This window comes from Nycticebus coucang, chromosome 10 (genome assembly GCF_027406575.1).
Source record: "Nycticebus coucang isolate mNycCou1 chromosome 10, mNycCou1.pri, whole genome shotgun sequence".
Lineage (NCBI taxonomy): Eukaryota > Metazoa > Chordata > Mammalia > Primates > Lorisidae > Nycticebus > Nycticebus coucang.
In genome coordinates, this window is record NC_069789.1 from 102,104,022 (window position 1) to 102,117,520 (window position 13,499).

Here is a 13,499-nt window from a genome sequence, read left to right on the forward strand (position 1 = left end):
CCTGTGGTCCTTCTAGTACACAGCTCCCAAAGCTCCCTTTTGGGGATACATGGTGTAGGGGTACCTGAGGACCAGCTTTGTTGTCTCCATGCTGGGTGGAGTGCAGCTGGGGGTGGGACCTCCACGTGATGTTCTGAGGCCAGGGGCAGCTCAAGACAGGAGCAGAGCTGTCACAGCCAGAGTATCAGCCTTGCCAGCAACAAATTGTAAAACCTATGGCCTGTGGTTGTGGAAGGGGAATCTGCAGCTTGCAAATACCTCCTAGGATATCCCAGAAAGTCATAAATGGATTAAAGACACTGTTGGGAAACACTATTTAAGAAAAAAAAAAAAAAAGCCAGGGTCCTGCCCCAGGGGCAGGGTCCTTTAAGACCTTTGGAATTGGTGGTGGTTGACTGAAGAAAAATAAAGTTAAAGTGGCAAGAGATAATGAGACAGGACACATGGAATAGAGTTTTCAAAGGTGGGAACACAGGGGACCACAGCTAGCTTGTAGGGTTCCAGCAAGTGGCCCTGAGTGTTTGTTCCACTCAGCTTTTATTGAAGGCGATTTCCTCTTTTAGCCCAGAGGGTAAGCCGAGGAAAGGAACAAAAACATCAGCAGTTTTTCTGAATAAGCATGTTAGGTCTTATTCTATCTATAATCATTAACTTCAAGGGTCTGAGCAGCCTTGAGAAATCCAAAACCTGAGCCTTGTGTGGGGCAGCTTCCTGTCTGTGGATACACACACACAGATTCCTTGGGGGAGGTTATTCCCCTCTATTTCTCTGTGGAGCAGACCCAATGGCATCAGGCTCCTCTGAAGAATTGGTGGAAAAGAAGAATTTTCTTCTGATAGCCACCTGAAAGCATCTCCCTCTGTGATTAGGCTACAAACCCTCCTGCCCATGCTTCAGGGCTCAAGCAGTTCCCTTAATCTCTGCCCTGGCCCTAAAACAAATCCCCACAATAGGTATTTGCTTTGACTGTTGACTGGGCAGGGGATGGTCTGCTTATGTTCCTTCCTGGGCCCTGCATGTAGCTTCCTCTATGGCCATTATTCTTCAGACTGTTTACAGACCCAGCAGGGGTGTTTGCAAGCTATATCTCTTGCATACAAGTCAGGCTTCTAGAAAAAGCAGGAACTGCTCAGATAAGTAATTTAGCTGCAGGCTTAAAAGTAAGATACATAAATCATATTTATTCTTCCTTGATCAACTTATTTCTCTGTTTTTCCCTTTTTCTGGAGGTGTTTTACCTTGCCAAGAATGGGGTTTTAAGTCCCCCTTCTATCTGTAAAAAATGTTTGTTTTTTTTTTTTTTGAAATTATAAAAGCCATAAATGCAAAAACTCATGTTAATACAAAAAGGTAAAAAGTATAAAATAAAAAAGCATCCTTAGTACTCTGTTCACTAGAATATTAGCTGGTGTACATACTGTTGTATTTCACCTATACGCACACACACACACACATTTTTTATTTGCATTTATATCTTAACTCCATAAACATTATTATCAATGCCATCCATGTTTTTAGGAGGAAGACTTCAGGTGATGTTTAGATTGAATGGTTGTTCTTTGGCATTCTCCTCCTTGATGACCTTGAAGAAAAAAAAATAGAGATAAACCTGTTGAAAGGAAGATGGTAATTCATTTCTCCATTCACTCACACTGTCTCCTCCCAAACAACCTCTTCTCCTCTATTCCCCTGTAAAGGACTCTCTTCGCACTCTCACCTACCTCCTTGGATGAGTTCTTGCCCTTTGAGTCATGTCTCCCCTCCCCTTGGTTGGGACTGTGAAATGGGGTTCACAGTACTACCCAGCATGAACACAGGGGAAGTACAGGAGATGCTGGAGAAACATCAAAGAGGAAGGAGCTGAGGTACCCAATGCAAGGAATTGAGGGGAAGGTTCTCCTTGGGTAGAAAGTTGAGAGGAGAGTACAAAAGGTATTCCTGGTCAAGAAATATTTGCGATGCTTGACGTATGGCCCCTGCACTAAAGCCATCTGAGAGCACGTGCATGACTGTGTGCCAGGATGTGTCAGCCTTGGTTCTGAGCTGTTTGCATTCCAGTAGTAGGCTTTGTTAGTGTTCCTGGAAACCCACAGGAACGTGTCTGTCTTTGTGACAGTGTGGCCTCTGTCATGGAGCCCCAACCACCCCTGTCTGCTTCAGTGTATGTCTCTCACTAAGGCTGGTTCTGATTCGCTCAGGGGCATCCTTGATTATTTAAGTGTGATAGGAGCTCTGCTGATCACCCTCAAATTAAATTCTCTTACCTGATCACTGTGTGTCATAAAGAATTAAATAAGTTAAATTAATTAATACATAAAACAATGGCTTTTACATGAATTACATGAATATCACTATTGATCAATATCAATATCACTATTTACATACATGAATTACATCAACATCACTATTTGACTTAGATACTATTAGTTACAGCCACTACTTTAACAACTATCTCTACAATCACATAACTCAGTCAAAGACCCAGCCCAAATTATCTTCCATGCTCAATATCTACACATCATATGGATAGCTTGTATATATCCTATGGGGATCCCAAACTTAACCTGTCCAAAAAACACTTTTTTGCTACCTAGAATGTGATCTTCCTACTGTGATCACAGGGGTATATTAAAGAATGAATGGAATAATGTACATAAAATACAATTTTTACTTCCACCTATACTCAGTGGGTGATCAGTTACCAGAAGCTTCACTATTGCCTTTGTTATTTCGTGGTGTGTGTAAAGTTTGTAAGTCTGCCCAATCCACAGACAAGATTTATGTTGACTATCTTGTGAAACCCCCAAATTAAGTTATAATGAATGGGAATAAAAATTGTATTTTTTTCTTTCCCCTGTATAGTAATTTTAAACCAGCAATATCTCTCATTGGTTTCCTGACCATTCTGTGCTCTTTGCTTGAAGGGAGTCATGACAAAAGTTACGTAAGAAAAAGAAAAAAATAGCCTGCTTCTGGTTTTTAATAAGGAGGCTTAGGGAAATCATATTACAAACCATATCTTTGGGATTACCCATGATGTATATGAACAAGGACTTCTTTGAGAGCTAGTGAATCATAGAGGAAGTGATCAGACATATTTTCTAGGCCTCCTGTGGAGGTGAAATATGTTAAAGAAGAAATGAATACACGGGGTGGTTACGTGCAGGAGACATGAGACCCTGCCTGGGATTCCTAAGCCAAGTGGGGTTTACATGTGGCCAAATAACTCCTATGGCTATAGGAATGGTTGTATTGCCGACAGTGAAAGATGGGACTTAGGAAAACTCCATATAGACCCTTCTAAGCCAGATGTTGCTGAAATAAATTCCTTCCTAGGATGTTGTCCTGGGATGTCCACTTATGTTTCTGAAGTATCACAGATAAATAGGTCTAAGTTGGTAATGACTAGGCATGAAGTTCATCCACCTAAATCAAGATGACCCTCATATAAGACATGTAGACTTTACTGAAGAGAAAATAGGACTTTTAGACCTATCAACACTGACAAACGCATTAAAAACCAAAAAGCTACCACAAACCACAAATCCCTGAATATGGTCTTCAACTTGTATGTGTGGGGTGGGGAAGGCGTCTGTAGCCTGGTTAGAGTACAGCTTGGCTCTTAGTGAGGATCTAGGTAAGAGAATAGTGATGAAATGCTCTCCTTGCTTTTATCCCCAGCTGTCTCCACACTCAATGTGTTCTGTGTCCGAGGAAGACATGACCACACTGGTCACATCATAGCCAAACAATGGCAGGCATGGATTTAATTTGAACAGAGAGGTACAACTCATTTGTGCATGGTTGTCTGCTTTTTCCCTGGACATAAAATCCATTTTCTGGACCTTTTTTCTAGTAGGGTTGAAATACACTCAATCATTAGATTTTGTTAAGGGTATAAGAAAATAAAAGCTTGTGTTCAGGAAACTTGGCATGATATGCTCTATTGCAGAAGGGGTGTAGCAGCAAGGTTTTGCTGAAGAAGGGATTTTGGTCCATCCAGAAATATTTCTGGGCCAATGAAGAGAAGAGAGCAAGGGATTCTAAACAAAAGGAAGCACCATATGTTAAAACACCTTATATGGGAAGGAGAAGGATTTTTGGACAACCACCCTAATGTATGTTCATTATTGTAGTGGAAAGTTATGAAAGGAAACTGGAATGTAAGAAATGAACATACAGTTGTATTCATCTCTCCTTGACTGGACACCTCTCTTCATACTCTCTCTATATTTGGACCAACAACAGACACTAATCTTTTAGAAGACCAAAATGACACCATGAATGCATATCTTATGAGTAATGAAGAATGTAGAATCCAGTGACTTGTCCAGTTATACATTGATCAATGATGAAAGTTAACCAGTAATATAATGAAATTACATTTAGTCAGAGAATCCCTTTCAAAATTCCGATCAACCCTTATGTTTGAAGGAGACAAAAGCAGAGGAAACAGAAACGTGGCACCCTGCTTAAGGATCTGTTGAGTGGGGCAACAAACACACAGATTGGTGGCAGGTAGCATTCCAGCTCTGGAATTTGTGGAGGATGTCTGTGTTACTTGGGCAGCTTCTCCCTTCTGGAACAATAAATATGGAAGATTTATTATTATTTTATGAAGAAAAGAAGTATTATTTCTGAACAAAGTTTTTCTCTCTAAGTTGAATGTTATATACAAGTTTTTTAATTATTGATAAGATCATTCTTCTGTTAATTTCCCCCTGGATATTGGCATCAATATAGCTTCCTTTATCCACATTTCAGCAGACACAGGAACCAGCATTACAGTCTTTGGTCTGGAAAGGTTGAAACGCAGATGATTGAAAGTTCATTTATCTTAGATTCCTGGCTCAACCTGTGTTAGGAACTGATGTGACCCAGCATGGTCAAGCACTTCCCTTGAGCTTATTTCTGGGTAGGTAAGCCTACTTGGTGAAAAGGGTGGCAAGTGTCAGCATAACAACAGGTGAGCTGCTGTATAAGTGAGGCAACCATAATTCTTAAATAGTCTTAGTCACAATTACAGGATTCTAGGTCTCCCTTAGGGAATTTCCAGGATCTGGATCTTTATGCTTCATTTAAGTGAGATCAGAGGGTATTTACAAAATGTTACAGTTTTACTAGTATTAATTATAATACTGAAACCCATATTTTCCAATTTACATTTGACGTCCATTTGCCACAGTTTTTCTCACTTCCCAGCTTTCAGTAATATACTTCTGTTGTACCACTTGTTAAAAATGTCATGGGTGGAGGGGCTGGAGGAGCCTGCTACCACACCGTTGCCCCTGACTGGCGCATTCTCTGACTTCTCTTCTGCCTCCTCATTGGAGGCTGCAGAGTTCAGCTATTTAAAAAAGCCAAACATTACAATGTGTATTCTGAGATAGTTACATATACACGCACATCTAAATAGCACATCTAAATATACTTCAGACAAGTTAAAATCCGCTCTTTCTTACTGGAACAAACATGTAACCAGCTCCATAAGCAAGAAAACATTTTTTATGGATTTTTTTTCATAGTTCACTTATGTTTCAAGTTCCCAGGCCAGTAAGAATTGCTGATCAGAACTTTGTAACTTTCTGTGGCACCGAGGCATTCTCTTTTGAGTTTCTTTCCCAGGAATGTACCTCCTTACAGTGATGAGATAACTACAAAACCATACACCACCAGTTGTCTAGAAAAGACAAGATAAGTAATACTTCACTGAGGGTTATGCAAAAGCACCTGCTGAGCCTGGCCAAGACCGAAATAATGAGCAATATTAACTCCTAGCCCATTATAATATTAATTTCCCTACGCTGAGAGGGACACATCTGCCATTTTTTGTTCATGGGATGTATCTATTACCATGATTTCTCACTGTACTTGTGTGACCTACACTCTACCTCAAACACATAATGATTTTCATTCCCCTTATGCATTATTCATTTTCACCTTCATAAAAAGCCCCTGACCCTGTTGGTTGGGGAGACCTATTTGAGACAGTCTGACCTCCCCCTCTCAGCAGATGCATCTCCTGTAATAAATCTTTTCTTCATTGACAATCCTAGTTTTGTCTCAGTAATTGTCTTTCTATGCAACAAGCAACATGTACCCCCTCCCTTGTGTGTTCTTTAACAGACATTTTCCAAAACTATAAACATCAGTATTGTCATATGTGAAATGAGCTGAACAATATCATACTTATGGCGTTGTCATGAAGAGTAAGTTATATAATATACATAAATGATAAGAGTCCTGAATGCAGCATCTTTTAGGACAGAGGGCAAGACAAGCTGGGATAGGGGTTGATGAGAACATCATGAACTGACTTTGTCTCTTGAGCTCTTTTCCCTGCAGTAGAGAGAACCTACAGAATCTAAGCTTACAGTCTAGAAAGTTGGAAAATTACTCCTTCATTCCAGTTGTTTACATGCCTCAAGGGACAGTAAAGGGACCTGAGAAACATGTAAGGAGTACCTGCGAGAACCAAAAATGGGAGGAACTAGTCTATCCTGAAATGGGGTACCAGTGAGGACTTGCTACAGGAAGAGATGTTGGCGTACACACCTGTGGAGAGCTGGGTTACAGAAGAGACTGGAGAAAGTGATCCCAGCAAAGGAAGTCAAAACTATGTCTAAGTTCCTGATTTGGGAGAGAGCATGGATGGTTTAAAATAAAACCTACAGTAAGTTCATGAACAAAATTACAGGGTGAGTGTAAACTGGAATATAGACTTTGAATGCATTATTATATTCATCTTTCCTCCTCTGGCTACTTCCCAACAATCTCTCTCCATAACTGGACTAGTAAAATTCAGAAATCTTCCAGTCAGGAATAATTTGATGAACATACACTTTGTGAGTAGGAAAGGACATGTGCTACATTAGGATCTCAATGCACAATCTTGATTAATTATGAAAAATTTAATCAAATAATGATACTGTATATAGCAGGGATTCAATGAAATTGACTTTCAAGATCTGATGAGCTTTGTTATTATGTTGTTGGGAAGCACAAAAATGGAGAAATAAAGATGTTTCCTTGCTAACGATAACTGCTGGGTGAGATTTGTGGAAGTTCCTTAAAAATAAAAAATGAAAGTGTGTTGACTGCTGCTGTTTTCAGTGGCTAACTCTGCTCTGGAGAAGGCGTCATTTATTTGGAATCACAAGTTTAGTTATTTTGGTTTCAATTGTCTCAAGGAAAACAAATTATTTTATCTTGGTAATGGTTTTCAGTATGAGATGAGGCATGATATATATATTTTCTTTTGTTTGTCTTACCCCTTTTTCAGGATCCTTACTTTGTCAATTTTCTCTTTAATAATAATAAACATGTAGATTCATTAATCCCCATTCCTGCATACACAGAAACCAGAATAACCATATTCACTCTGAAAAATGCCAAAGCTCAGAGGCTTAGCATTTCATTGGTTTGGCATGGAACACTGGCTCTACCTGTGCTGAAAGCTGGTTTAAGCTAACTTAGTGAAGCACAATTCTGTGGGTCATCTTTTGGTAGGTAACCCTTTTCAATTACAAGGGAGCAAATCTCCCCCCAGATTGGCCACACTAATAGGTGTTTGTTCATTAAGCCTTGATCATCAGGAAAATACATAAATTTGTTCCTATCATATGCTTTTTAGGTTCCAAGAAACCCAGGACCATGTTGCTTTAGGTTTTGTTTGGTTGTTTGTTTTAATTTCAGATTAATATCTGGGTACAAATGATTAAGTTACATTTTTTTTTAATTTGTTAGGTGAAAGTCCAAGTTGTAGTTGAGCCTTGTAGCAGCAGGTGTGCCTTATACCACTGCGTTGCACCCATTACGTGAGAAACATTGAAGACATTTGCCACAAGAGGACCAGCTCTGCAGAAAGTACTCAGACCCATCCTACACACTGATCATCACAATGAACCACCAGCAAAGTAAAAAGTTCCAGAAACTAAACTAGCTTCCACAATGGAACAAGTGATAAAACTAAGAAAAAGATCTCCATGAAACAAGATGAGCAGAACTGCACTATACTTATCAATTCCCTCAATAAATGTGAATGGCTAGAATTCCCCACTGAAGAGACATAGAATGGCTGACTAGATAAAAAGGTACAAGCCAAGTATATATTGCCTTTAGGAAATACATCTAACCTCCAAGGACAAAACACAGCTCAGGGTGAAGGGTTGGAAAACAATATTTCAGGAAAATGGAAATCAGAAAAAAGCAGAAATTGCTCTCTTATTTGTAGATTCCTTGGGATTAAAACCAACAAAAGTAAAGAAGTATACAGATGTGTATTATATACTGCTCAAGGGAACAATATAACACAAAGACATTTCAATCCTACATATTTATATACCCCCCAAAAATGCTCCCAGGTATATAAATGAACACTCACCCATCTGAACAGTAAGACATCCTATCAACCCCCACCCACCAACAGAATTGGACAGACCCTCCAAGCAGAAATTAAACAAAGAAGCAATGGACTTAAAAATGACTTTGAACAAATGAGCTTAACAGAAATACACAGAACAGTCCACCCTAATAATAATGAGTATACATTCTTCTGGTCAGCCCATGGATCATTCTCCAAAACTGATCATTTCTTTGTGGTGCTTTGGATGTTTTGATCATTGCTAGAAGGATCCTTTCAAATCCACAATTCTAGATGCAGAATTCTGCTGTTTTGTAGCATGCCTAGCACCATCATTTAGGGTTCTTAATAAAATTCAGAAATATTCAAGAACCCATGAGGGCATTTCTAGTGAGTGGCTTCTTTGTACTTTTGCCAAAGGTAAGGGGGTGGATCTTCAATCATATAATGCAATACATTTATTCTTACTAATTTTCATCATTTCTACTGTACCATTTCTACCATTAATCATATTAGATTAATTCTATGAATTAGATAGCATTCAGTTATCTAATATATAAAATGCCCTCTTTTTTAGAGAAGACAATAGTTCACACAAATGTAAATCAGAAGAAAGGAGGGGTTACAATCTTATTTTCAGATACAAATGGATTTAAAGCAACTAAAGTTAAGACAGACCAAGATGATCATTTCATACTGGTCAAGGGAACAATACAATACAACAATACAATTCTAAATATTTATGCATCCAACTGAAATGCTACAGATTTATGAAACAGACCCTCATTGCTTTAAGCCACGGGTCCTCAAACTGCGGCACACAGGCCACATGAGGTGGTGTGCTTGTATTTGTTCCTGTTTTGTCTTTTTACTTCAAAATAAGATATGTGCAGTGTGCATAGGAATTTGTTCATAGATTGTTTTTAAACTATAGTCCAGCCCTCCAACAGTGAGAGGGACAGTGAACTGGCCCCCTGTTTAAAGAGTCTGAGGATCCCTGGTTTAAGCAATCTGGTATCCCATAACACCATAATTTCTAGAGAATTTAATAATCCTCTGACAGAACTGGACAGATCCTGTAAACAGAAACTGAACAAATGTACAGGGGATTTGAAAGTAACCCTGGAACAATTGGGCTTAATAGACATACACAGAACACACCATCCAAACCCTAAGGAATATATGTTCTTCTCTTCAGCCCATGGAATATACTCCAAATAGATCATATTCTAGGACACGAATCAAACCTCAAAAAATTAAAAAATTGAAATTATACCTTGTATCGTCTCAGACCACAAGCATTAAAAGTGGAACTTAACTCTAACAAAAACTTTTATCTCCACACAAAGGCATGGAAATTAAACAACTTTATGTTGAATTACAGTTGGATGAAAGAAGCGATAAAGCAAGAAATTGTTAAATTTCTCACATACAACAACAATGAAGGTATAAGTTAGTAAAACCTGTGGGAAAAGCAGTCTTAAAGACGGACATTTATCACATTAGTTGCTGACATAAAACAAACAGAAAGAGAGCACGTCAACAACATAATGAGACATCCTTAGATAATGGAAAAGGTAGAGCAATCCAATTCCAAACCCAGCATAAGAAAAGAAATAACCAAAATTAAATTACAAATAAACAAAATTGCAAACAAAAGAATCATTCAAATATTGGTGAAACAAAATGTTGGTTCTTTGAAAAAATAAATAAAATTGATAAACCTTTGGTCAATTTAACTAGAACCTGAAAAGTAAAATCTCTAATAACCTGAATCAGAAATGAAAAAGGAGAAATAACAACAGATATCATAAAAATACAAGAGATTATCTCTAACTAGTTCAAGAAATTCTATGCTTAGAAATTGGACAATGTGGAGGAAATGGATCAATACCTGAAATCACACCATCTCCCCAGACTTAACCAAGAAGAAATAGATCTCTTGAGCAGACCAATGTCAAGCACTGAGATTGTGGAAACAATAACAAAAAAAAGCCCTAGACCAGATAGTTTCACACCAGAATTCTGTCAAACCTTCAAACAACAATTCATACTCACACTGCAGAAAATATTCCAAAACATTGAGAAGGAAAGAATCTTCCCCAGCACCTTCTGTGAAGCAAACATCACCCTGACACCAAAACCAGGAAATAACCCAGCTAAAAAAGGATAACTACAGACCAATTCCACTAATGAAAATTGATGCAAAAATACTCAATAAAATCTGACCCCATATCTAGCTACACATTAAAAAAAATTGTATACCATAATCAAGTAGGCTTTATCCAAGGGATGCAAGGCTGGTTTAACACACACAAATCCATAAATGTAATTCACTGTATCAATAGAAGCAAAACCAAAGACCATATGATCCTCTCAATAGATGCAGAAAAAGCATTCAATAAAATTCAGCGTCCTTTTCTAACAAGAACACTTAAGGATATTGGCATAGTTGGCACATTTCTTAAACTAATTGAAGCCATCTATGACAAACCCACAATATCATAATGAGTAGAGTAAAACTGAAAGCTTTTCCACTTAGAACTGGAACCAGACAAGGATATCCCCTATTGCCACTACTATTCAACATGGTGCTAGGAAGTTCTAGCCAATATAATCAGGAAGAGAAGGTTAAAAAGGGAATCCAAAGCAGGGCAGAGGAAGTTAAACTCTCCCTCTTTGCTGATAATATGAGAAAAACAGCAATGTCTCAGGATATAAAATCAATATTCACAAATCAGTAGCCTTTGTAGATGCCAATAACAGCCAAGATGAGAAGCTAATCAAGGACACAATTCCTTTGACAGTAGCTTCACAAAAAATGAAATACCTAGGAATATCTATATATCTATATATATATATAACAAAAGAAATGAAGAACCTCTATAAAGTAAATTACGAACTCCTAAGAAAAGAAATAGCGGAAGACATTAACAAGGGGTAGAACATCCCATGCTCTTGGCTGGGAAGAATCAAAATTGTTAAGATGTATATACTACCCAAAGCAATCTACAGATTTCAATGCAATCCCATTAAAATACCAATATCATACTTTGAAGATTTGGGAAAAAATAGTACTTGGTTTTTTACGGAACCAGGAAAAAACCCATATAGCCAAGACAATATTTAGTAATAAAAACAAAGCCAGAGGCATCACCCTACCAGTCTTGAGGCCTATTACAAGTCCACGGTAATAAAAACAGCATAATATTGGCACAAAAATAGAGGCATAGACATTTAGAATGAAATAGAAAATCAAGAGATAAAACCAATCTCTTATAGCTATATGATCTTTGGTAAACTCAACAAAAGCATACACTAGGGAAAAGAATCCCTATTTAATAAATGGTGCTGGAAGAACTGGATAACCACATGTAAAAGAGTGGATTTGGACCCGCACCTTTCACCACTTACCAAAATTGATTCAAGATGGATAAAAGATTTAAATCTAAGGCTTGAAATGGTAAAAATACTAAAAGAAATTGTGGGAAAAACTCTTGAGGACGTCAGCCTGGGGAGAGATTGTTTTTGAAGAAGCCTCCCATGGCAATTGCAGCAAGAACAAAAATAAACAAATGGGACTAAATTAAACTGAAAAGCTTCTGCCCAGTTTAGGAAACAATAATCAAAGCAAACAGACAACCTTCAGAATGGGAAAAGATATTGGCATATACAAATCTGTCAATGTCTTGGTAACTACATATACACAGAACTCGAATTAACCACAAAAAGGAGCTAATAATCCCATCTATCACTGGGCAAAAGACATGAATAGAACCTTCTCTCAGGAAGAAAAATGGTCAACAAACATGACAAAAAGGCTCATCATCCCTAGTCATTAGAGAAATGCAAACCAAAACCACCCTGAGATATCACTTAACCTTAGCCAGAATAGCCCACATCACAAAGTCCCAAAGTTCCACATGCTGGTGCAGATGTGGAGAGAGAGGAAGACTTTTACATTTTTGGTGATATTGCAAACTAATACAGCCTCTTTGGAAAGAAGTATGGTGAATCTTCAAAGTACTCAAATTGGACCTCCCATTTGACCACATAATCCCACTACTAGACATCTATTTAGAAGAAAAAGAATCATTTTCTCATAAAGACATTTGCACTAGATTGTTTATTGCAGCTCAATTTACTATTGCCAAGATGTGGAAACAACTTAAATGCCCACCAAACCAGGAATGGATTAACCAACTATGGTATATGTATACCATGGAATACTATTCAGCAATAAAAAATGATGGTGACTTTACATCTTTTGCATTAACCTGGATGGAGTTGAAACACATTCTTATCATTAAAGTATCACAAGAATGGAATACCAAATGCCCAATGTACTCAATACTAATATGAAGGCAGCAGACAATCTAATTCACACCCACATAGGAGAAAAACTCATTTAAATTCAAGTTGTACGGAGGGGGAATAAGGGAGCGGGAGAGAAAAGGAAGAAGTTGGAGTGCTCCACTTAATGGGCACAAGTTAGGGGTGTAAGGCACACCTTTTGGGTGCAAGACCCAACTAAAAGAGGGACTCTACCTAACAAATTCAAATATTGTGACCTGGTTGTCTATACCCTCACATTGACCTGAAATTAAAAAATAGATAAATAAAAGAGTATTGAGAGAAAGTAAATAAGGAACACATATTTTAGAACAAGTACTAAGTAAATGCTAAAAAAAAAAAAAACAACAGTAGAAATACAATTACTGTGATTGTTACTCTATGCTCTGTGCTGAGATGTGCTCTCACACACATGTACTTCCTGTGCTGTGCTGACTCTGTTAAGGGAAACCCCAGATCCAGGCAGTGTGAGAGAGACATTTTAAAGCGAGTTTCTCTATTCACTTCTGTGAAATGAGTAGGTTTAAACGTATCGATGAGAGGATCTATGAAGGGAAAGGCTGGGAGGACTCATCAGTTCTATAGTCCTGCGTCTCTAGAAGCTTGCCAGAGGAAACAAATCTTAACATGGGACCTGAAATTGGAGAAGATTAGTGCCAAGGACTGTGACAGAAATGGATTTACAACAAGGAATCAACATATGGGAAGACAAGTAACGATGGAAGAAATTTGGAAGGTTGGAAATACATTCAGAAGTATTACCTGTGAAGGAAAGGAGAGTGGG

The 13,499-nt window shown here is 38.1% G+C and overlaps 1 protein-coding gene across 3 annotated transcripts in view; it reads right to left on the reverse strand.

Annotated features, from left to right (window-relative positions):
* Positions 1-449: 449 nt before the first annotated feature.
* Positions 450-13,499, reverse strand: part of LOC128596893 (gamma-interferon-inducible protein 16-like) — a 38,062-nt gene continuing 25,012 nt past the window's right edge. For all 3 annotated transcript variants that reach the window (XM_053606729.1, XM_053606730.1, XM_053606727.1), the window contains one exon: positions 450-1,582. The gene's annotated coding sequence lies outside the window, so the exon portion shown is untranslated. The remainder of the gene's footprint in view (positions 1,583-13,499) is intronic.